This window comes from Montipora capricornis, chromosome 1 (assembly GCF_036669925.1).
Source record: "Montipora capricornis isolate CH-2021 chromosome 1, ASM3666992v2, whole genome shotgun sequence".
NCBI lineage: Eukaryota > Metazoa > Cnidaria > Anthozoa > Scleractinia > Acroporidae > Montipora > Montipora capricornis.
The window spans coordinates 4,850,537-4,873,036 of record NC_090883.1 but is presented as its reverse complement, the minus strand read 5'-3'; the positions used below and the strand labels follow the sequence as shown (position 1 = coordinate 4,873,036).

The 22,500-nt window shown below is 37.4% G+C and overlaps 1 long non-coding RNA gene and 1 pseudogene across 2 annotated transcripts in view; one reads left to right on the top strand and one right to left on the bottom strand.

Moving 5' to 3' along the window:
• The window catches only part of LOC138043330 (uncharacterized), an 82,236-nt gene that overhangs the window by 49,051 nt on the left and 10,685 nt on the right, over nucleotides 1-22,500 (top strand). The gene's annotated exons all lie outside the window — the stretch shown is intronic.
• Nucleotides 10,571-12,562, bottom strand: LOC138043258 (uncharacterized; annotated as a pseudogene).

Genomic DNA, 22,500 nt, shown 5'->3' with positions numbered 1-22,500 from the left:
TTGTTTTTATTACATTTCTTTTGCTGTGGATAAAATAGAGCAAGGATTGATCATCAAAGACATTTCGTATCAGATAAGTCAGATAAGGCATAATTATAATGCAACCCAGGTACATGTACCAGTTGAAAACTGTTCAAATTTTATTGACTTCAATTTGATGGCTTTTGGCAGGGACACTTGTATTTGAAAGAGACATGTTCTTTCTCAGTTCAAAGGCAGAAATACCACCAGTTAAGTGCATCTCTGTCCCCAACCTAGAAGAGCAACATCATTAGTCTGTAGTTTTTCATATTGACCAACTGTATTTCAGTCAGTGTTGAATATGTAAACATATAACTTACCTTAAATGAAAGAAACATTTCTCATGAATAAATTGATATATGGTGTGCTTTATACAAAAATGCATTCTTCTATGAGAAAAATGCACTTTTTTCGAACTTGCGCATTTTAGGGAATAATCGCAAAGGTGCCAGTGTCCAGGGTACTTTCCGTCTGAAATACTTGGTGGTGAAAGGGTTAAAGCAGTATAGGGCGGTATAGGGAAATGGCGGCATATTTTCTCAGGGCGGTACAGGGCCGCTTAGTAGGGAAAGGGTTAAGAGGGCAGTCTGTGCTGTGGGACTGTTGATAGTCCGCTTGTAGCTTTGGATGGAGATTATTTGATGCCAAATAATGATGGACTTGCCTGCAACAGTTCTTTCAATAACTTGTGATACAAATGCAAGATTTGTGAATGGTTGAGAGTTATTGAGGTCATCCTTATGCAACAAAACTTTCTTTAAAAGCAGTAGGAAAAATGCCTGCTCTCAGTGAAGAGTTAACTAGAGATGTTTAAGCTGCAAGTAGTTCATCTGAAGAAGACTTCAAAGTTGGAATCGGATCGAAGGGACATGACTTTGAGGCTGACTTTTCTATCGTTTTGCGAACGACCTTCGAAGGCACCTTTGTAAATTTTGCTAATGAACAGTTGGAAGATTGTGTATTGCCAGCAGCAGGTGTGATAGCTGGAGAGTTAAGTAAGTCGTGTCACAGGTTTATAATAAAGTGAGCGCTAAACCTCTCAGTAAGATGTTGTGCTGAGCTGTGGGATGGAAGAGAAGGTACAGGTTTGACTCTAAACATGCAATCAACCAGGCGAAAGAGTTGACACTGGTCAGCAGACTCAATCTTGGACTTATAGTATTGAGTCATTGATTTAATGGTGCTGTGTAGTTGCGACGTTTTTATCTCGGTATAGTTGCCTATGCGCCTCCAGTGCTGAAGCTCTGTAGGCACGCTCGCAGCGGCATTTTTGTTGCTTTGAGTCCCGAAGTGCAACATTAAAGCATGGTGTGTGTGGGGGAAGTGTAATAGAACAAGACTCCTCAGAGGCATGTTTATCAAGCAGCTGTCGAACATCTGAGTTACAGAGATCAGCAAGTTTATTGGGATCGGAGCTGTCTTGATTATTTAGTAAAGATGATTTGATGTGATTTGAAAGCATCCACATGTGATTTTGAGGCAGCCGGCTCAGCAAAAGCAACAGAACATAACACTACATAGTGATCAGTTGGAAGATTGCGAAGGGATTGAAGCAACAACAACAACACAGAATCCTCCTTTCGATAATTGATGAGGTCTAATGTACGTGCACTACGATTGGTGGGGTCAGGTACATGTTGTTTGACACCCGCTGATTCTAACAGATCCCTAAAAGCATTTGAAGAAGCATCAGTTGGAACATCCATGTGAAAATCCACAGACATGGCGTTCCATCTGCCCCTCATGCAACATAGCCAGAGGCCTTGCTGCACCTATCACTTGCTGTTTCTAGCTCATAATTTAGTGTATATGTAATTATTGTATTTGCATTTTATTATTATTATAAGTTCATATTGTCAAGGGGCCACAGTAAATGGCGCAAGCTGTTGTGGCGCTCTGTCAGCTTGACTGGCAAAGTTAAATAAATGAAAGTTAAAATCCCTATTAAGTAAAAGGTAGCCAGGAGCAAGAGTGAGCAGTTCAACAAGAGTCGAGAATTCCTGAAAAAATGTAGCTGGTGTTGCTGAGGGTTTCTTCGAATGAGGTGGTCTATAAGTGGTTATCAGTCTGATCGAAGATGTACCGTGGCTAATATCTAAGTCAAGGTATTCCATAGATGTGAACGGAATGCAGGCTCTTTAATGTATCATGAAGCCCTTGCTTAAGAAAATGCCAACTCATTATATCTTGTTAATGCCTGAAGTCTACGTCGTGGGATCGCGTGGGATCATGCTAAATGTGTTTTGTGTTCTACACTTAGAAGTGTTGGAAGTGTAACAACGTCTCAGCATTGAAACATCCCCAGAATTCTCTTGACAGAATTCACAATATACATATGTAGTGTTCTGCGTAGCGCCGAGTTGGCTATAATCACCTCCTCTCCAATCAGGATGAAACAATAAGGTAAACATTTTTGTTGTTGTTACATGATCTCAAAACGCAAAATTATCGACGGTGGGAATTACTGGCTTTTGAACTTCACAGTTTTGCATCATTGAATGTGTTTATGCTGAACTTTCTTCCTGGACTGCATTGTTGAAAAGTTGCTGTATTTCCGAGGAAGACACTTCCCCAAACCTGTTGTTTTCAGCCATTTTGCTGGAACAAAACTTCGTGCCGAATTTTTTTTGAGACACTGCTCTACAAAACCTTGTTTGCTGATAACCAGGATTTGGTGAGCCAATCAGAAAGCTAGAAATGTAATAGCTGTTGGTTGAGTATGTACTAATTGGTAATATGGATTCGCAAACACGCTTTTTAGTTTGGTTTTGATGCAAGTTCAGGGAAGTTATGTAAGGTACAAATATACTTGTGTTCTTTACAATTGCATTGCTACAAGATGAACATATAGATTCATTACTCAGTTGTATAAGAAAGAGGGATTTTAATTCCTGGGTCACCATATTAACTGTAGTCAATGTAAATATGTCACTTAATACTGCATCAGCAAGGAGCATATATTGTTTTACTACAATCAAAGGGATGTGAACCAGGGTTTTCTCTATGTCTCTGCAAATGTTGAACTTACAAGATGCCATGTGGTGAACCAGACCTTTGAAAACATTATTCAATTCAACTTTCATTTTGCATTTATCTGTTCCTCCACTCTTTTGGAAAGATTCCAATGTGGCGCCTGTGTTGTGTTTTTGAGTGCCCCCAAGAAGAAAGCGATTAAAGCCACACAACATCTTCAATGCAGTCCACAAGCACAAAGGCTGTACGGAAAAGAGGGATATGAATAATTTAGCTGAATGCTCCTGACAATGTAATGCTTTGCACTTTGGACTAAGTGGTTTGCTTTGATCAATATAACAGCACCACATAACTTCTATTGTCCATTGCCCAATAATAACACCGCCACATGCTCTAAATGGTGCATTGCATGCAGAAAAGTTTAACACGATTTATAACTTGCCTGAGTAGAAGGGAGGCGTATTCAAAATGAAATATAAACTTTTGACACAAAGATAGCCGCTATGATTGATGTTTGTGTTGTATATTGAAAAAAGGAAGGAAAAGATTACTTACCAACACTGGACAAAGCTGTGATAGACAGGAAATGTTAGCCTGCGTATCAGGCTCTTCCAGTTTCCTGTCCACGGCTGGGTGTGGCTGCCTTGACAAGTGTGTTCTAAAATAAACTCGCTTGGGGTCCCCCAAGGGGTCAACTTCTCGGACAAATTTTTAGAAATATGATGTTCACTAATATATTAGACTGCACAATTTTTCTTACGTTAGCACAGTTGTAGTTGCGTGCATCGAAATAAATTTATAATTTGTAAATGTTAGGTTTGCATTTTGCAATCTACATCTGTTCCATCAAATTTTAAAATGCCTCATCCACTCCATGTGGGAGGCGCGGTGGCCTCATGGTCAGTGTGCTCGACTCTGGATCGAGTGGTCCAGGTTCGGGACCTGGCCAGGGACATTGTGTTGTGTTCTTGGGCAAGACACTTTACTCTCACAGTGTCTCTCTCCACCCAGGTGTATAAATGGGTACTGGCGTAAATGTAGGGGGTAACCCTGCGATAGACAAGCATCTCATCCAGGAAGGGGGGGGTTGAAATACTCCTGGTCGCTTCATGCTACGGAAACCGGAGATAAGTGCAGGCCTGGTGGGCCTTCGAGGTTTGTAGCGGACTTTACCTTTACCCTCATCCGGTCCATGAATGAGCCGAAAAAGCAGAGTTCTGTTTCCTGGTGTCAAGTCTGCACTCCAAAAGGGTGGGTACCATCTTCGAAATCATGCAAAATGTTATAAATTCAATGCAAAAACCAGTTTTGTGACAACAACAGCCATGATGGCTCAGTAGCATCTGATGTGACAGTACCCGAGTTCAAACAGTGGGTCAGGCAGTCCACAGGATAGGGAATTCAACAAAAAGTGCATTTTTCGTGTGCTCAGTAGAGCTGAGGGCTGGAGTTCGAATCATGCAGGACAAGTGTAAAACCACTGTACGGAGTTGTGAGTATCCCCCAGATCCCTGTTTGCTAGGTTTAATCCAATTTCTATGGGGCATGCACATTTGTGACCACTTTGTATGATATAAACAGAAGGAAAACAAAACCTCACCCCTCTGGTCAACGTGTGTATCAGTGCTGAGATACCTTTTAGAATTGCATTTCTTGCAACATACAGCATAGGCATGATGGCAATCAACCACTTGTTTGAGTAATGGCACCTCATTACCAAAAAAGGAAATATGATATGGTAATAAAAATAAGCGGAAGAAAAGCAAAACCTGAACAATTTGGTCAAAATTTGCACCATTGTTGAGATGCCCTTTGCTAATGGTATTGCTTCTAACTTATTGGTGAAATGGAAAGCTAGTACTCTTTTGCACAATTAAAACCATGTGGCAGTGAAAAGGAATCCAAAAGTAGAGGTTCTTTTCATAAACAGGGGAAACAAAACATAATCTCCCTTCAAAATCTGCACCATTTGACAATTGCGTTTGTTCCAACATAGCTCATAGGCTCAAGTCAAATTGTGTCCTTTTTGTTGAGGAATTTGAATGGTTTTATAAAACAGTTCCAAAGAATGGAATCGTTTGTGTATCAAGGCTTCAAACAGGTAACCATGATGTTTGCTAAATTGTTTTTTTCAGCAATTGTAGTGCTGCACAATGGAAAGTTCAAAGAACTTCCGAAAAGAGAGGCCCGTATTTACGTGTAGAAATGGGCAGAGCAGGAAAAAAACGCGAAGCAGTACAGGCAATATTTAATAATTCAAATGTTTTATGAAAACTGTAACAGAGCTACTGATGGAAATGCATTTTTACATAACAATACAATTTAAGCATAATGTGTTTCCTTGTAACATTACTGAGAAGTAAAAACTGAAATCCCATAAGGATTGAAAATATAAGAGAGGATACTCACTTTACTATTTTAACAGGAACAATGCAAGAAAATTGATATGAAAATACAATGTAATACAATGTTGCATTATTACAAATATACTAACACAAAAGTGTTTTTTGGTAGGGGTGTAACGATGCATATAACTTTCCTTTCGATTATTGCCTTTCAATTTCGATTATTTCAATTTGATTATGCAAGTGTTTAATTCCTATCATGCAAAAATAACTAACAAAGGATTTCAGATCAACAACAACTCCTTTAACAGGGATCAAATTTCAAGGAGTGGTAGAAGGGACTCATGTTTACTAGGCCACAGAAAATGCCGCATTAGTTGAGGTTGTACAACTTAATCAGACTCTGATTTTAGAAACGTCTTCATTCTAGTATCAGAAAATAGTAGTATCATTTTCTTGGTCAGGCTAGAGTCTGTAATTGAGGTAAGCAAAAATCGAACAAAAATCGAAATGTGGAACCAAAGAATTGTAAATCGAACCAAATTGTCATAATTGCGATTAATCGTTACACCACTATTTCTTGGTAACATAACTGTAAATCTGAAATCCATATCTTTAATTTCACACTGTAAATATCTGAATATATTTGGCAGAGTATCTACCGGTCCCCATAAGCACAAGTACAAACGTGTTAATTCACATCCTCTTGTGTGGAGAGCAGACCACACACACTACATATGGGCAGATAGTTGCTTTATAATTTTAGATTTATTCTCGTATGTTACATTTAAAACTGGGGCATCTAAAAGTGCTTCTGTTACCTGTTCTTCATTCAGAGAGTGTGGAAGATGTAACAAGTCAAAGATTTGTTTGATTTCTTCATGGAAGAATGTTACAACAAATTGGTTATCATCCTCTGATACCTTGGCTTGGGCATAGCAGCTTTCAAGGCATTTATCCTTTTTCTGGGTTAGGCCACAGTGATGACACTTGAGGATTTTGGCAGAGAAAGATCCATCAGCAATCTTTTTGTGGCATTGTAGACAGGAAAGGTATTTTCCAAACGCTGTCAAACCATTGATCTCAATTGTTGCCTTTGTGGCTGTAAAAGAATCGGTAGTTCCAGAGGTTGGGCTACAGGTTCAGGAAAGTCTTCTGCCTCTGACAGTGTGCAGTTTTGCAGTGTTGTTCCCAATGCTAATTTGTCAGATTTGCACTCTTTAATAACTCTGACATTGTGAAATGTGTAGGTCTTGCCTTCCTGGACATCATTAATGAAATCTTCCCATACTGTAAGTTTTATTGTTCCTGATGGGTCAGCGAGATAACAGTCAGCCTTTCGCTTCACACCATTGCTTGTGGTCACCATTTTACTGGCACCCATACAAGCGACTTTGGCTTTTATAGTGATCAGTTGTTGGAAGTGTACTCCTGATAATGATGCAATGTTATTTGTTTGTGATATTGGCTTTGGAGGAAATGAAACTTCAGTTTCGGTAATTTGAAGCCTATTGTCCATAAGTATTTAAACTGTCATCTTCTTTGATTCTAAAGTTTGTGAGCTTCACGGGGCTACTTGCTTTACTTCTGGTCTGCAGGTCACTGTGCTTTTTTGGTGAGAAGTAGATTGCTCTTACAGCTTACAGCCACTTATTTAGGATTGTCCATTTTGCACCTGTTGAAAGAGAGTTGGATATTATTATTATTATTATTATTATTATTATTATTATTATTAGAATGACAAGTTTGTCTTGCTAGGGAGAAAATTAATAGTCCACAGGGTTACCATCCAAAATTGGACAATAACCTTAGGCTCAAATAATGCAACAAAGTTACCTCTGTAAGTATTTTTACTTTATGTTTGAATTAATGCACAGATTGCTTTGTGATCAGAAAAGTATGTTTCTAAAATGTGTAAATTGAGTTGATTTTGTGGTAAATTAGTGTAAATATGGTCTATGGTTGTTCTGTTGTCAGTGGTATAATATGATACTAATTGCTTATGTAGGAATTTTGTATTTTTCATTTAACCAGTTGACATTGAAATCTCCAATGAAAATGTTGAAATCTGAACAATGAAGAGTGAAAACTTCCATCAATGATGCGCACATCTGCCTGACTGGCACTCTTGGTGACCTATATACACTTATTATGTTAACATGTGCCAGTGTGGACACTTTTATGATGGTTGTTTCAACACCGCTAGTGTTCTTGCAAACTGGATACTCAGCAATAAAGGAAATTCTACTGTAGACTGCTGTTCCACGATATGGTCTTTTGTTGAGTGATGCAGACTAATTGTCATTTCTAAATAAAGTATATCCATTGATGGCATAGCTAATACTGCTGTCTAAATGGCATAATCTTGTTTCTGAGAATATATTGACGTCAATGTTTGAATAGTTTAAGTCCCTGCGTACATCTTCAATATGTCTATGCAGTGACCTTGAATTAAGGAAACATATCTTATAAGCACTTTGACTCGTTTCATAGATAGGAATTACAGAAAGTTTGACACGCCTTTCTGTTCTTAAACGTTGCATTTCTGCTTTGACATCAGGATTGACAGCTATTTTGCTTTCACAAAGGTCAGTGATATTAAGACCTCCAATGGTTATTACTCTACTGAGTCCTACATAATGTATGTGAGGTATTTCTTTCCTGGTGTCAAAGTTAGCAACTATTTTAGTCTCTATCACCTTGTGACCTGTGTATGGTTTTAGCAGCTGCAGGTCTCAGTGGAAACTGCTTTTTTACAACCTGAGCTGTTTTGTTTCTTCCAACTGCAAATTGTGCAGTGACAGGTTTGATAGGAGTCCATCCACGTTCAACTCCTTGGACATACAAATGCCTGTTATCATGTCTAGTTTTTTCTCCAACATCTACATGGTCAAATTGTACCCATATTATACCAGATGGTTTGTTTCTGTCATGTAATTGTATCTTCTTGATGATATTGCTAACCCTTACCCAAAATGACATTGCAAAAATTAAAGAAAGATGCATTTCAGAAAACTCTGAAAACTACCCAATTGATGTTCCTCATTTGTTCATACAAAATTCTAAAGTTGATGAGTTCAATAATAGAGTTCACATGGCAGCAACTGGTGACAAGTATACCATCAAAGCAGTAGATGGTGTTATAGGAGCTAACTCTCCAGAACTCAGAGACAAGATCTTAAAGCAAATACCACTTGACCCTTGGAAAACTAAGGAATTAGCTTCAAAACGTCAGCTTGCTGAGGCTGAGAGAACAGAAATTGCAATAGGGTTTGAATACCTTCTCTCGACCTATTAAGAATTTCAGCAAACTCGTAATCTCTTCCACTTCAAACATTGAAAATGTTCTTGCCATAGGTTAGGGGCAAGGGCTCCATATTCTGAGAATTTCATATCTTTAAACACATAGCTGTCCATAACAGGTTCTAGTTGAAATAGATCACCTAGTGCAATAATGCTTACACCTCCAAATATCTCTCTACTGCCCTTGATATCCTTAAATCTATTATTTATTTGAACATTAAACATAGTATCGCCTATCATGGATATTTCATCTAAAAACATTAGCTGAACTGCACGAAGTTGACACTGCTTGTTAGTCTGCTTGAGTCAAGAGCTTTATATGTCTTTAGAGACTGGCATGCTGGTATTGCCAAGGCACTGTGTACTGTGTTTCCTTTAATGTCATAAGCAGCTTTTCCAGTAAGGGCAAGCAATAATATTTTAACTTCATTGAAATTTTCACCAGCTCTTGAATTATAATATTTCAATGCTGCCTGATATAATGCTTTGGTAAGATGGGACTTGCCCACTCCAGCTCCCCCAGAGAGAAAGTAGTAAAATGGTTTGTCAGATGTTTTGATAAGATGTAAGATGTGATAAAAAAAAACTTTTTGTTTTTGGTTTAGTGTCTAAACCAATCCCCTGTATTCCTGATCTTGCAGTTCATTTAATGTAAGTGGTTCAGTACTTGCAACAGTGGAAGGAATACCAATATCATCTGATAAATCATAATTTTCACTGAAATCTGGATGTAGATCTTCAACACCCTCAGCTTCGTCTTGGTATTCTCTGTTTTGTGTAATTGGTGCTATTAAATCAAACTGGGCATCATCATCATCCTTATCATTCAAGTGTTCCTGGATTTTATCCAAATCATCACTAAAAACAGCATATTGTTTCATTTGGTCATTTATAGCATCTTTCATAAGTAGAAAACGAGCTTCGTAGGAAGGACAATTAGCTTTTAAGTCAGTTGTTCATTTCTCCATGATGTGAAAAGCATGATCAATTCACAGTAGTGTTTTTCTGGATCTTTTTCTTTATTGAACCACACACTTCTAATAACTCTAGCTGTTGATCTTTTTTTCTTTTGACTATTACTGCTATTTTCAAGGGCATCATCATTGTGGTCAGTTACTATTTCAAAGGGAAGGTTATCAGTGTCATTTTGAAATGATTTCTTGATATACGGTTTTCCTGATGAGTCATACCATGCTGGCCAATCAGCTAATGTCAAATGCTCAAGACTAAAGTGACGTTTTGCATATCTTTGCAAAAGACCTCCTGTGTATAGTTCTTCACAATCATCTTCCATTACTATAATGTCATTGATTGGCTTCAGAAGCTGCACTCTTTCATTAGGAGGTGCAGTGTTTATAAATATCACTTGCCTTGATGATTTCTTCATAGGAAGCTGAAGAACAATGTTAACAGCTTCTTGTGCACTTATTTCAACACTGTTTAAAAATTTGTTTCCAATAGCTCTAACTTGTTGTTTGATGTTAGAATTTTCTTATCTGGCCTCAGTGCATGCTTGTCGTAAACGCTCACTCATTCCTTTTTGGGCTTTAGAAATATAAAACACTATATACATAGCACATGCATACACATCAAGAACAAACTGAATATCCATATTTACTCTTCATGCTTTAAGGCAAGCTGGGTTGTAATTGTTGATTCTTAATTCATTTGGTTCTATTTTCAAAAATAGAGTTCGAGAATTTAAAGTTGACCTGATAGCTAATCAATAGCTATTTTCAGTAAGTTTTAACTTTAGAAGCAGTTCCTCAAAGGTAATACATTCACCATCTTTCAAATCATTTAATTGTGTTTTGATAGTTTTCCAAGTTTCTTTGTGTTGTCTTATTTCCTGTTGTGGCACTTCTGAATTTAAGGGATATAAAATTTCAGTTGCCCTCATAGGAGGCTGTGGATAATTAAAGCGACATTCATTCTTTGACTACTTTTTGCATGTATGAGAATGCCTGTGAATTTGCCTATTCACCAATTTCTGCAGTTCTAGATCATCAACCGGCCATTTACAACTAATGATCTGATCAATGAAGTCTGTAACAACTCCAAATACTGGTGCACTGTTTAGCCATACAAGCACGTGGTTGTGACGTGAGCCTCGCTGCTGGTATCCACTCTATAGAACCAGTCAGATATTTTTCCCAGAGGTTGGGCTCCTTTTAAGAGAAAGTTAGTCAAAAGCTGACTAACTTGATAATAAAAATGTCTGGCACATGTTACTGGGTCACTTTGAATTAACCAACATTTTTCATCCCAATTCATATCTTCTGAATCAGTATTTGTGTACTGTTTGTGATCAACTAACTCACCAAGTATTCTAAGCAAATGGATCCATTGTGTTTCTGCTGATGAGAAACTACAAAATAACGAGGCTGGGCCTAATTGTCTGATCATAGCAAACAAGTCTTTTTTGGCCTTTTCAACTGAAATCCTTCATCATGATGAATTAATTTCTCTATTGCTCCTTGCTTCTGTTGTGCTGCATTCAAAGTTTTGCTATTCCTATTGCACTTTCTAAGAGCCAGTTGAGATTTTCCCAACAGTATTTTCATTTGTAGTTTCTTTGTTTTGAAAAAGATGTTTTCAACACACATGGCAGCTCTTCTATCTGACCGTCGTAATTCAGATTTGCAAATGTCACAATAATGAATGCTAACAAGCCTATCTTTATTTTCTGGTCGTTTTTGACCAAGAAAGATAACAGGATATGCTAATTCTTCAGAATACTGATCTCTGAATATGCTTAAAGGTTTCTTGTCTTCACTTGGGGCAACACTTAAAATAGTCTTATTCTCACTGTTTTCAACAAAATCTGTGGTCGTTAACATAGTGTCAGTAACTCCAGCAGGTATTTCCGCTTCAAGAACTTTGTTAGAGTTAATATTAGTTTCTCTATGCCTAGTGTTATCAATATTCTGTACCTGCTCATTTCTACTTTCAATATCACTGTCATCTAATGAACAGTTGGCATTGCATTCTACTCCCCAGTTTTGATTAACTGTTATTCCTTCTTGTCTATACAGGCTACTGTTACTGACAAGCCAGGTGGCTGCTTGAACAACTTTGTGTGGTCTTATGTTGAGAGACAATGCTGAACTTTTGTATTGGTAATTTTCGCTTTAAATTCACCTTAATTGTACCAGTTTCACTGGGTAACCTTGGTAACATATTGACAGTATCAGACACTTCTGCTGGTATATTGACATTTCCATGTATTTTGAACTGTCTTCCACTTGGCGCTTGCATTAATTTTTGAAATGTAAGTCTAGGAGCTAGAAGTCTACATTCCAGTTCATTTAAGTCAAAAAAGCCTGGTTTTGTTAGAAATTGCATTCCATTCAGAAGAGCACTAGGAGGAACTTTATCCTTTGCTAAGTAATTATGGCATGTTCAGCACAACCGCTCTTTATTCTGAACACTTTTAACGGTTAATCAAATATTTTTCAGCAGCTGCAGGGTTTGACTTTCGTATTGTATCAGCAGAAGAAACACTGTGTTTATACCACAGCTGGTCGCAACAGCTACAGATAAATAATGGACCTTGGGACACTAGTTTATGAAAATCTGATATGAAATAATCCAATGGCATATTTTTTTTGGTTTCCTTATTACTTGTTGTAGTAGTTGTTGCTACTTCATTTTGACACTCAGCATTCTGATGTTTGTTAGTGGTAACACTTAGTTCTTTAACTCCACATTCAAGACTAGGGTTGTTTTCATGAGATTTTCCCTTCCTACTTTCATCAGCCTTCTTTTTTTCCCTATATTCTCTCATGTAAGCATTGCGCTTGGTTTTTGCACTTATTTCATCAGCTATCTTCGCTTTCTTTTATTCCACCATGCTATCATCACTTTGTTTTTCAATGTCACATTCAGTGTTCTGATCGTTGTTAGAGGTAGAACTTTGCTTTTCAATTCCACGTTCAAGACTAGGGTCGTTAGATTTGCCCTTCCTACTTTTGTCAACCTTCTTTTTTCCCCTACATTTCCTCATGTAAGCATTGTGCTTGGTTTTTGCACTTGTTTCATCAGCCTTGTGTTTTTTCTCCCTATATTCCCTCATGTAAGCATTGCGGTTCCTTTTCACACATTTTATCAGTCTTGTTTTCAAAGTTCCGACTTTTGTAAGCACTAGAGCTTTGTTTTTCAGCCTCACATTCAAGACCATAACTGTTTTCATTAGACATCTTCTTTTTACTCTGTTCATTCATGTTACTGTCACTTTTCCTTTTTGGACTGTAATGTGATTTTTCAGAGAAAAAAATCTGTTCTGTAATGCTTAACTGATTATCACTATGCTGACTTTCTAACGAGTTAGAACTACATGTATATGGCACTGTTGATACATAATGTACTTCATTTAAATGACCTAAATATATTGTTGCAGGTAGCTGTTGTGATAAATGAACTGGCTCTACCAAAGTTGTGTCAGCAAAATTTTCATGGGATTCTACAATATGAATTCTCACATTTTGTGACTCTGGAACTGCTTGTACAATGGCAGCATCACACCATGAACCTTGAAGTGACATTTCTCAAATATTCGTTCCATGAATTATGGGTATTGCTTTCAATAAAACGCTTTGGATTTTCCCTCAGATAATGAATACCAGCTTGTCTAATATACCAGTGATAACTGATAACTGATGTGAAATGGCTCTGAAAAAACAGTCACCTGCACCGCCAACATCTTGGGATCTCAATCCCAGCTGACGTAATTGAAAGCCCAACAACATGGTGGATCCTACTGACAAGACTTTCATTCTTGACACAAAATCTTTCAATTTGGCTAGTTGATTTTGTTGTGTTATGGTTAGCTAAAAAAGGATTATTTGCTTCTTTGCTTTTTCCTAACAGCTTCTTTGTGGTTACTATGTTGAGATTCACAAATTTCGAGAAAAAACAGTCAGATATGTTAAGGTACCTTACATACCAGAACTTAAAGTCAGCAGCTAAGCTGTACAATCTTGAAGATTTGGTAGTAGATTTCCTTATTATACCTTTCAGTTTGCATCTAGCTTTCTTGTTTTCATGGACCTTATAATCCTCCTCACCGATAATCTGGACGGCTCTCGCTCTCTACGTCTTTTCATTCGTTTAGCTATTTTGGAATATCTATCACAATCTCTCGCACTCAAAGCTAAAGAAGGTTCAACACCAATACCCGTCATATTTGGATTGAAACATTTGGTAAGATCAACGCTTACATCATTTTCAAACGGATTACTACCGCAAACATAACTTTGTTCACATAAAAATGCTAGAGCTTTCGTAGATGTTTGGTCAATCGATGGTGTTTTCACTTCAACCACAGCAGAGTTTCTGGCTCTGCGAAATTTTCTCAAACAGCGCCTATTTAATCCCACGAAGGTTTTCGTAATCCCAAAACAGGGCTCACTTTTCAGCACATGCCCTTTTTCAATTGCAGCGCTTGTAACTTTCAGGGAAAATGGGAATCAACCACTCTATTAGACAGTAAAACAATCGTACAATAGAAGGAATTGAAAAGAAGAGGTAGTTTTCTTAAAGGGAAGGATAAGAAAACTTCACCTTTCTCGTCAACATTTGTCCCAGTGCTGAGATACCTTTTTAGGATTGCATTTTTTGCAACATAACGCATAGGCATCATGAGAATCAACAACTCGTTTGAGAAATAGAATCCCACTACCAAAAAAAGAAATGTGCTGTAGTTGTTTAAATAAGTGAAAGAAAAAACAAACCTGAACTCTTCTGTCAACATTTGCACCATTGTTTAGATGCCCTTTGCCAATGGTATTGCTTGTAACCTATAGGTAAAATGGCAAGCTTGGACAATTAATTAGAGTGAATCGGAAAAGAGAGTTTTTTTTTCATAATTGGAGGGGGAACAAAACATGATCTCTCTGTTTAAAATCAGCACCACTGCTGAGATGCCTTTGACAATTGCATTTCATCCAACATAACTCGTGATGGGAGTTTACCCCTTACTTGGGCAATGGAAGGACACGAGTTGAAAGAGAAATACTATGCAGTTGATTACATAGCTCGAAGTCAAAGAAAAGGTGATCTCTCAACATTTGTACCATTGTTCAGATGCCCTTGTCCAATTGCCTTGCCTGTACGTTTTTGGGTAATGTGGGAATACACTACTTTCTTAGGCAATTGAAAGCCTGATACAAAACTAGTGAATGGAAAAGGAGAGGTTCTTTTCATAAACAGAAGGAAACCAAAACTCTACGTCTATGGGGAACATCTGCACCACCGCTGATATCTGTTTTGAAAATTGCATTTTTTGAAACGTAACTCAAAGACTTGATTGGGTCTACAACTCGTCTCAGGAATGGAACCGATGAAAGGAAATACTATGCAGGTGTTAAAACAAGTGGACAAAAATTAAAACCCGAAGCTCTGTGGTCAACATTTGCACCATTGGTCAGATGCTGTTTCCCAATTGCATTGCTTTTCACCATTAAAACCTTGTTGTAATATAAAAGTGAACAAAAAAGTGCCAAGTGCTTCTTCATGAATGGAATATGACCCTCTGGTTGACATCTGCAGCACTGCTGAGATGCCTTTTGACAATTGTTTGTTTCCACATAACTCATAGGCATAATGGAAAAGTACCTCTCATTTTGGCATTGAAATACCCGCAACAAAAACGAAATACTATGCGAAGGTTTAAAAAACTGGAAGAAGAACAACACCTGAGTCTCTGGTGAACATTTGCAGCACTGAACAGATGGTCTTTTTGCAGTTACATTGCTTGTAACTTTTGGGTATAATGGGAATCAACTATTGTGTTGGACAATAAGAACAATCTTACTATAAAACTGAATGCAAAAGAAGAGGTTATTTCATAAACGGAAGGGAAACAAAACTTCACCTCTCTGGTCAGCATGTGCATCACTGCTGAGATGTCCTTTTTCAATTACATTTCTTGCAACATTACGCATAGGCATAATGGGAATTCATCACTCGCTTGGCCAATGGAATTCCAGTATCAAAAAAAAAAGAAATATGATGCGGTTCTTTAAATAACAGAAACAAACACAAAACCTGAACTCTCTTGTCAACATTTGCACCATTCTTCAGATGCCCTTTGGGAATGGTATTGCTCTTAACGTATAGGTGAAATAGGAAGGTAGTACTCTCTTGGACAAATAAAACCATGTGACAATGAAAGACAATGAAAGTGATTCGAAAAGGACAGGTTCTTTTCATAAATGAAGGGAAAACAAAACATGATCTCTATGATCAAAATCGTTTCTTCCAAAATAACAGGAATTTACCTCTCATTTGGGCATCAGAATGCCAACACTAAAAAAGCAATACTATGGAATTCCAGTATAAAAAAAAAAAGAAATATGATGCGGTTCTTTAAATAACAGAAACAAACACAAAACCTGAACTCTCTTGTCAACATTTGCACCATTCTTCAGATGCCCTTTGGCAATGGTATTGCTCTTAACGTATAGGTGAAATAGGAAGGTAGTACTCTCTTGGACAAATGAAACCATGTGACAATGAAAGACAATGAAAGTGATTCGAAAAGGACAGGTTCTTTTCATAAATGAAGGGAAAACAAAACATGATCTCTATGATCAAAATCGTTTCTTCCAACATAACAGGAATTGACCTCTCGTGTGGTCATCAGAATGCCAACACTAAAAAAGCAATACTATGAAATACTTAAAAGGAAACCAAAACCTAAGGTCCCTGCTGAATATTTGCAGCATTCATCAGATGCCCTTTTTGCAATTTGCAGCGCTTGTAAGTTTTAGGTAAATGGGAATCAACTCCTCTTTTAGACAATAAAAGAAGCGTACAATGAAAGGAATGGAGAAGAAGAGGTAGTTTTCATAAATGGAAGGAAAAGAAAAGTTCATCTCTCATCAACATGTGTCCCAGTGCTGAGATACCTTTTGCAATTGCAATTTTTGCAACATAATGCATAGGTTTAGTGGGAATCAACCACTCGTTTGAGCAATAGAATCCCACTACCCAAAAAAGAAATGTGCTGTAGTTGTTTAAATAAATGGAAGAAAAAACAAACCTGAACTCTTCTGTCAACATTTGCACCATTGTTCAGATGCCCTTTGCCAATGGTATTGCTTGTAACCTATAGGTAAAATGGCAAACTTGGACAATTAATTAGAGTGAATCGGAAAAGAGAGTTTTTTTTCATAATTGGAGGGGGAACAAAACATGATGTCTCTGTTTAAAATCAGCACCACTGCTGAGATGCCTCTGACAATTGCATTTCATCCAACATAACTCATGATGGGAGTTTACCCCTTACTTGGGCAATGGAAGGACACGAGGTGAAAGAGAAATACTATGCAGTTGATTACATAGCTCGAAGTCAAAGAAAAGGTGATCTCTCAACATTTGTACCATTGTTCAGATGCCCTTGTCCAATTGCCTTGCCTGTACGTTTTTGGGTAATGTGGGAATACACTACTTTCTTAGGCAATTGAAAGCCTGATACAAAACTAGTGAATGGAAAAGGAGAGGTTCTTTTCATAAACAGAAGGAAACCAAAACTCTACGTCTATGGGGAACATCTGCACCACCGCTGATATCTGTTTTGAAAATTGCATTTTTTGAAACGTAACTCAAAGACTTGATTGGGTCTACAACTCGTCTCAGGAATGGAACCGATGAAAGGAAATACTATGCAGGTGTTAAAACAAGTGGACAAAAATTAAAACCCGAAGCTCTGTGGTCAACATTTGCACCATTGGTCAGATGCTGTTTCCCAATTGCATTGCTTTTCACCATTAAAACCTTGTTGTAATATAAAAGTGAACAAAAAAGTGCCAAGTGCTTCTTCATGAATGGAATATGACCCTCTGGTTGACATCTGCAGCAGTGCTGAGATGCCTTTTGACAATTGTTTGTTTCCACATAACTCATAGGCATAATGGAAAAGTACCTCTCATTTTGGCAATGAAATACCCACAACAAAAACGAAATACTATGCGAAAGTTTAAAAAACTGGAAGAAAAACAACACCTGAGTCTCTGGTGAACATTTGCAGCACTGAACAGATGGTCTTTTTGCAGTTACATTGCTTGTAACTTTTGGGTATAATGGGGATCAACTATTGTGTTCGACAATAAGAACAATCTTACTATAAAACTGAATGCAAAAGAAGAGGTTATTTCATAAACGGAAGGGAAACAAAACTTCACCTCTCTGGTCAGCATGTGCATCACTGCTGAGATGTCCTTTTTCAATTACATTTCTTGCAACATTACGCATAGGCATAATGGGAATTCATCACTCGCTTGGCCAATGGCATTCCAGTATCAAAAAAAAAAGAAATATGATGCGGTTCTTTAAATAACAGAAACAAACACAAAACCTGAACTCTCTTGTCAACATTTGCACCATTCTTCAGATGCCCTTTGGGAATGGTATTGCTCTTAACGTATAGGTGAAATAGGAAGGTAGTACTCTCTTGGACAAATAAAACCATGTGACAATGAAAGACAATGAAAGTGATTCGAAAAGGACAGGTTCTTTTCATAAATGAAGGGAAAACAAAACATGATCTCTATGTTCAAAATCGTTTCTTCCAACATAACAGGAATTGACCTCTCGTTTGGTCATCAGAATGCCAACACTAAAAAAGCAATACTATGGAATTCCAGTATAAAAAAAAGAAATATGATGCGGTTCTTTAAATAACAGAAACAAACACAAAACCTGAGCTCTCTTGTCAACATTTGCACCATTGTTCAGATGCCCTTTGGCAATGGTATTGCTCTTAACGTATAGGTGAAATAGGAAGGTAGTACTCTCTTGGACAAATAAAACCATGTGACAATGAAAGACAATGAAAGTGATTCGAAAAGGACAGGTTCTTTTCATAAATGAAGGGAAAAGAAAACATGATCTCTATGATCAAAATCGTTTCTTCCAACATAACAGGAATTTACCTCTCATTTGGGCATCAGAATGCCAACACTAAAAAAGCAATACTATAAAATACTTAAAAGGAAACCAAAACCTAAGGTCCCTGCTGAATATTTGCAGCATTCATCAGATGCCCTTTTTGCAATTTGCAGCGCTTGTAAGTTTTAGGTAAATGGGAATCAACTCCTCTTTTAGACAATAAAAGAAACGTACAATGAAAGGAATGGAGAAGAAGAGGTAGTTTTCATAAATGGAAGGAAAAGAAAAGTTCATCTCTCATCAACATGTGTCCCAGTGCTGAGATACGTTTTGCAATTGCAATTTTTGCAACATAATGCATAGGTTTAGTGGGAATCAACCACTCGTTTGAGCAATATAATCCCACTACCAAAAAAAGAAATGTGCTGTAGTTGTTTAAATAAATGGAAGAAAAAACAAACCTGAACTCTTCTGTCAACATTTGCACCATTGTTCAGATGCCCTTTGCCAATGGTATTGCTTGTAACCTATAGGTAAAATGGCAAGCTTGGACAATTAATTAGAGTGAATCGGAAAAGAGAGTTTTTTTTCATAATTGGAGGGGGAACAAAACATGATCTCTCTGTTTAAAATCAGCACCACTGCTGAGATGCCTCTGACAATTGCATTTCATCCAACATAACTCATGATGGGAGTTTACCCCTTACTTGGGCAATGGAAGGACACGAGGTGAAAGAGAAATACTATGCAGTTGATTACATAGCTCGAAGTCAAAGAAAAGGTGATCTCTCAACATTTGTACCATTGTTCAGATGCCCTTGTCCAATTGCCTTGCCTGTACGTTTTTGGGTAATGTGGGAATACACTACTTTCTTAGGCAATTGAAAGCCTGATACAAAACTAGTGAATGGAAAAGGAGAGGTTCTTTTCATAAACAGAAGGAAACCAAAACTCTACGTCTATGGGGAACATCTGCACCACCGCTGATATCTGTTTTGAAAATTGCATTTTTTGAAACGTAACTCAAAGACTTGATTGGGTCTACAACTCGTCTCAGGAATGGAACCGATGAAAGGAAATACTATGCAGGTGTTAAAACAAGTGGACAAAAATTAAAACCCGAAGCTCTGTGGTCAACATTTGCACCATTGGTCAGATGCTGTTTCCCAATTGCATTGCTTTTCACCATTAAAACCTTGTTGTAATATAAAAGTGAACAAAAAAGTGCCAAGTGCTTCTTCATGAATGGAATATGACCCTCTGGTTGACATCTGCAGCAGTGCTGAGATGCCTTTTGACAATTGTTTGTTTCCACATAACTCATAGGCATAATGGAAAAGTACCTCTCATTTTGGCAATGAAATACCCACAACAAAAACGAAATACTATGCGAAGGTTTAAAAAACTGGAAGAAAAACAACACCTGAGTCTCTGGTGAACATTTGCAGCACTGAACAGATGGTCTTTTTGCAGTTACATTGCTTGTAACTTTTGGGTATAATGGGGATCAACTATTGTGTTCGACAATAAGAACAATCTTACTATAAAACTGAATGCAAAAGAAGAGGTTATTTCATAAACGGAAGGGAAACAAAACTTCACCTCTCTGGTCAGCATGTGCATCACTGCTGAGATGTCCTTTTTCAATTACATTTCTTGCAACATTACGCATAGGCATAATGGGAATTCATCACTCGCTTGGCCAATGGAATTCCAGTATCAAAAAAAAAGAAATATGATGCGGTTCTTTAAATAACAGAAACAAACACAAAACCTGAACTCTCTTGTCAACATTTGCACCATTCTTCAGATGCCCTTTGGGAATGGTATTGCTCTTAACGTATAGGTGAAATAGGAAGGTAGTACTCTCTTGGACAAATAAAACCATGTGACAATGAAAGACAATGAAAGTGATTCGAAAAGGACAGGTTCTTTTCATAAATGAAGGGAAAACAAAACATGATCTCTATGTTCAAAATCGTTTCTTCCAACATAACAGGAATTGACCTCTCGTTTGGTCATCAGAATGCCAACACTAAAAAACCAATACTATGGAATTCCAGTATAAAAAAAAGAAATATGATGCGGTTCTTTAAATAACAGAAACAAACACAAAACCTGAGCTCTCTTGTCAACATTTGCACCATTGTTCAGATGCCCTTTGGGAATGGTATTGCTCTTAACGTATAGGTGAAATAGGAAGGTAGTACTCTCTTGGACAAATAAAACCATGTGACAATGAAAGACAATGAAAGTGATTCGAAAAGGACAGGTTCTTTTCATAAATGAAGGGAAAACAAAACATGATATCTTTCTTCAAAATCGTTTCTTCCAACATAACAGGAATTTACCTCTCATTTGGGCATCAGAATGCCAACACTAAAAAAGCAATACTATGGAATTCCAGTACAAAAAAAAAAGAAATATGATGCGGTTCTTTAAATAACAGAAACAAACACAACACCTGAACTCTCTTGTCAACATTTGCACCATTCTTCAGATGCCCTTTGGCAATGGTATTGCTCTTAACGTATAGGTGAAATAGGAAGGTAGTACTCTCTTGGACAAATGAAACCATGTGACAATGAAAGTGATTCGAAAAGGACAGGTTCTTTTCATAAATGAAGGGAAAACAAAACATGATCTCTATGTTCAAAATCGTTTCTTCCAACATAACAGGAATTGACCTCTCGTTTGGTCATCAGAATGCCAACACTAAAAAAGCAATACTATGGAATTCCAGTATAAAAAAAAGAAATATGATGCGGTTCTTTAAATAACAGAAACAAACACAAAACCTGAGCTCTCTTGTCAACATTTGCACCATTGTTTAGATGCCCTTTGGCAATGGTATTGCTCTTAACGTATAGGTGAAATAGGAAGGTAGTACTCTCTTGGACAAATAAAACCATGTGACAATGAAAGACAATGAAAGTGATTCGAAAAGGACAGGTTCTTTTCATAAATGAAGGGAAAAGAAAACATGATCTCTATGATCAAAATCGTTTCTTCCAACATAACAGGAATTTACCTCTCATTTGGGCATCAGAATGCCAACACTAAAAAAGCAATACTATGAAATACTTAAAAGGAAACCAAAACCTAAGGTCCCTGCTGAATATTTGCAGCATTCATCAGATGCCCTTTTTGCAATTTGCAGCGCTTGTAAGTTTTAGGTAAATGGGAATCAACTCCTCTTTTAGACAATAAAAGAAGCGTACAATGAAAGGAATGGAGAAGATGAGGTAGTTTTCATAAATGGAAGGAAAAGAAAAGTTCATCTCTCATCAACATGTGTCCCAGTGCTGAGATACCTTTTGCAATTGCAATTTTTGCAACATAATGCATAGGTTTAGTGGGAATCAACCACTCGTTTGAGCAATAGAATCCCACTACCAAAAAAAGAAATGTGCTGTAGTTGTTTAAATAAGTGGAAGAAAAAACAAACCTGAACTCTTCTGTCAACATTTGCACCATTGTTCAGATGCCCTTTGCCAATGGTATTGCTTGTAACCTATAGGTAAAATGGCAACCTTGGACAATTAATTAGAGTGAATCGGAAAAGAGAGCTTTTTTTCATAATTGGAGGGGGAACAAAACATGATCTCTCTGTTTAAAATCAGCACCACTGCTGAGATGCCTCTGACAATTGCATTTCATCCAACATAACTCATGATGGGAGTTTACCCTTTACTTGGGCAATGGAAGGACACGAGTTGAAAGAGAAATACTATGCAGTTGATTACATAGCTTGAAGACAAAGAAAAGGTGATCTCTCAAAATTTGTACCATTGTTCAGATGCCCTTGTCCAATTGCCTTGCCTGTACGTTTTTGGGTAATGTGGGAATACACTACTTTCTTAGGCAATTGAAAGCCTGATACAAAACTAGTGAATGGAAAAGGAGAGGTTCTTTTCATAAACAGAAGGAAACCAAAACTCTACGTCTATGGGGAACATCTGCACCA